Here is a 3,933-nt window from a genome sequence, read left to right as displayed (position 1 = left end):
GAGTGACGATGCTACGAGTATACGGTCTTGCTGCGTTGCGTTGCGTTCAGTTTCATTCTGTGAGTTCGACAGCTACTTGACTAAATATTGTATTTTCGCCTTACGCGACTTGTTTTTTTTTTTGGTGGTCAAATTCACAGTTGGATTTCTTGTTGATTCCGTGAAAGAATGAGTGTGTGTGTGTGTGTGTGTGTGTGTGTGTGTGTGTGTGCAGGTGTGTGTGTGTGTGTGTGTGTGAGAGAGAGATAGAGAGAGGAGGGAGGGACAAGAGAGCGAAAGAGAGAGAGAGAGAGAGGAGGGAGGGAAAAGAGAGCGAAAGAGAGAGAGAGAAAGAGATAGAAAGAGAGCAAAAAAGATACGAGAGAGAGACTTTCAGACGGACACAAAGAGAGACAGACAGATATAGAGAGAGAGGTAAAAAGAAAGAGAAAGACATAGGAAGAGGGACATGGGGGGTGGTGGGGGGAGAGAAAGAAAGAATGAGAAAGAAAGAGAGACAGAGACGTAGACAGAGAGACAGGCACAGAGGGACAGAGAGAGCGAGACAGAGAGAGAGAGACTGTGATAGAGAGAAAGAGAAAGAGAGTCAAACAGCAAGCTCAGTACAGTGCAATAGTTTCTGGCGAGCCACCTCCCAGGTTACAGGTACGTTACAGAATGCTCGGCACAAACCCCCGTTGCCTAGACCATTCTCGGCGAGCGGTCGCCTTTGTTACGCTTCAGTGACCCCAGACAATGGTACTCGTGCCGAGCGCATGCTAACGTTCGCGAGCGTTAAGGCCCGTCCAGACACTCCCGGCCGACCCTGTCCACATTAGCGAACGATACGACAAAACTATGCGTTGCCTAGAAATCGTTTGCAACCGTTCTGTTACGGTCTGCCGAATCAACGCGCCTCAGGTGTCAACAATGCAACTGTAGAACTGCTGTCTAAATTTTTCTTTGTATCCACAAGGCTGCTGAGAGTGGTTGGGTTAACATGAAAGTCATCGGCAATGATTCCCTTTTCTTTGCTAGTTGACATTCAACAACATCGTTAATTTCGAACTTTCTCTTTAAACAAAAAGAATTGCGCTTTGCGCGTCCCGCCATGGCGACTGCGGGTGAGAATGAAATGATTAACAGGCACTTGAAGCGGCAGTTCAAGTGTTGGAAGTATTCTGCACAGTAATTTAACATGCAAAGGAGAAATTTGAACACACCAAATTTTGATTCAGGTGCCTGTCTATCACTTCCAGTTCGTCTGGGTCACATCCGGTGCGAGCATTGCAAAAAGTGTAAATCTAAATTGAGTTGTCATTTCCTATATCCGAAGATGTTGTGTAAAGAGAAATAAAAACTCCTTTCTTATAACCGGTGCCTTCTGAGAGAGTTTCTCTTATCCGGAGAATTTTAAGTGGACGAAAGAAGGCAGGGAAATAAAAATTCCTTTCTTGTAAGCGATGTTTCTTATAAGCGATGTTCGACTGTAGATACCTTGGCAGTTATGAGATTGTGAGCCTACTCCTTTACACGCGATGTGCCTGTAATGCGGGCGATACGACATTTAGATTCTAGATAGGTTTTAAACAACATTCTGTCTGGTCAGAATAACATTATAATTGGAAGTTGTTTAATGACCAGCTTTAATATCGCATTCAATATGTCAGGAAATACAAGTGTTGTGTTATGTACAGGCTTTCGGGCTGGAGAATATTGTGATCAGTCTTCTGCCAATCTTTGTCAGTATCGATCCAAGTGTCAGTACGGACAATGCAGTGAGTATAGCAGAATTTAATTCGTCGTCTGTCATCACCGTGTGTGTGTGTGTGTGTGTGTGTGTGTGTATGTGTGTGTGTGTGTGAGAGAGTGTGTGTGTGCGTGTGTGTGTGTGTGTGTGTGTGTGTGAGTGCATGCGTGCGTGCGTGCGTGTGAATGTTTAGAGAAAAATGTTTGAGCATTTTTGACTCACCTGAGTTTTTGGTGAGTATAAATACACGCATATGAAACTGTTAGGGTTTGAAGATGTCATAAAGTGATTCCAGTTTTGTTGACCCTCGTCAAATTTTGGGGTCACAGCGGGGTTATGTTTGTTTCATAAAAGCTAGAGCTTTGATACTATGCACACTTCTAGGCTCTGATAATCTCCCGACTTGACCTAAGTTTGATTGACCCTCGTCAAGTTTTGGGATCACAAGGGGTCATGTTCGATATATTAACTTAACATTGACGTTATCTTAGGCAATTTTGGAGCTAGAGCCTTACAACTTTGAACACTTCAAGGGTTTGATAATCAACTGACGCTTGTTTGGGTGACCCCAGTCACATTTTTGGGTCACAGTATGGTCATGTTCGTAAAAGTTTTAAATTGAGGTTTTCTCAGTTATTTTGGGAGTAAAAGCCCCCGGAGGGAAAGAAAGACGTTGGGAGGAGGACAGGAGTTTCGTACTGAGAATATGTGTTTGTCTTTCCGCCTGTCTCTCTGTCCTACCGTTCCATCTTTTTTCTCTCTCTCGCCTAACAGAACTGATTGTGGGCGCTGGCTGCACTGGCAACGAAGACAAATGTGAAGGGAATGCCACGTGTGACATTTTCAAGACGTGCAGTAAGTTTTCTGTCTTACCACTTGTATGATTATTTAGTAATAGAGATTACGTCAATTTTCTATCCCATCACTTGCATGGTCATCGAGTGTACGAGATTACGTCAGTTTTCTATCCCATCACTTGCATGGTCATCGAGTGTACGAGATTACGTCAATTTTCTATACCATCACTTGCATGGTCATCGAGTATACGAGATTACGTCAATTTTCTATCCCATCACTTGCATGGTCATCGAGTGTACGAGATTACGTCAGTTTTATATCCCATCACTTGCATGGTCATCGAGTGTACGAGATTACGTCAGTTTTCTATACCATCACTTGCATGGTCATCGAGTGTACGAGATTACGTCAGTTTTCTATCCCATCACTTGCATGGTCATCGAGTGTACGAGATTACGTCAGTTTTATATCCCATCACTTGCATGGTCATCGAGTGTACGAGATTACGTCAGTTTTCTATACCATCACTTGCATGGTCATCGAGTGTACGAGATTACGTCAATTTTCTATCCCATCATTTGCATGGTCATCGAGTGTACGAGATTACGTCAGTTTTATATCCCATCACTTGCATGGTCATCGAGTGTACGAGATTACGTCAGTTTTCTATACCATCACTTGCATGGTCATCGAGTGTACGAGATTACGTCAGTTTTCTATCCCATCACTTGCATGGTCATCGAGTGTACGAGATTACGTCAGTTTTCTATCCCATCACTTGCATGGTCATCGAGTGTACGAGATTACGTCAGTGTTCTATACCATCACTAGCATGGTTATCGAGTGTACGAGATTACGTCAGTTTTCTATTCCACCACTTACATGGTTATCGAGTGTACGAGATTACGTCAGTTTTCTATACCATCACTTGCATGGTCATCGAGTGTTCGAGAGTACGTCAATTTTCTATACCATCATTTGCATGGTCATCGAGTGTACGAGATTACGTCAGTTTTATATCCCATCACTTGCATGGTCATCGAGTGTACGAGATTACGTCAGTTTTATATACCATCACTAGCATGGTTATCAAGTGTACGAGATTACGTCAGTTTTCTATACCATCACTTGCATGGTCATAGAGTGTACGAGATTACGTCAGTTTTCTATTCCACCACTAGCATGGTCATCGAGTGTACGAGATTACGTCAGTTTTCTATACCATCACTAGCATGGTTATCAAGTGTACGAGATTACGTCAATTTTCTATCCCATCACTTGCATGGTCATCGAGTGTACGAGATTACGTCAGTTTTCTATCCCATCACTTGCATGGTCATCGAGTGTACGAGATTACGTCAGTTTTCTATACCATCACTTGCATGGTCATCGAGTGTACGAGATTA

General features: G+C 43.1%; 1 protein-coding gene across 1 annotated transcript in view; it reads left to right on the top strand.

Moving 5' to 3' along the window:
• Nucleotides 1-1,682: 1,682 nt before the first annotated feature.
• Nucleotides 1,683-3,933, top strand: part of LOC138977777 (prion-like-(Q/N-rich) domain-bearing protein 25) — a 42,888-nt gene continuing 40,637 nt past the window's right edge. Inside the window, exons 1-2 of the mRNA XM_070350382.1 lie at nucleotides 1,683-1,757; nucleotides 2,504-2,584. The gene's annotated coding sequence lies outside the window, so the exon portion shown is untranslated. The remainder of the gene's footprint in view (nucleotides 1,758-2,503; nucleotides 2,585-3,933) is intronic.

This window comes from Littorina saxatilis, linkage group LG10, assembly GCF_037325665.1.
Source record: "Littorina saxatilis isolate snail1 linkage group LG10, US_GU_Lsax_2.0, whole genome shotgun sequence".
NCBI classification, from domain to species: Eukaryota; Metazoa; Mollusca; class Gastropoda; order Littorinimorpha; family Littorinidae; genus Littorina; species Littorina saxatilis.
This window is presented reverse-complemented; position numbering and strand designations above follow the sequence as displayed.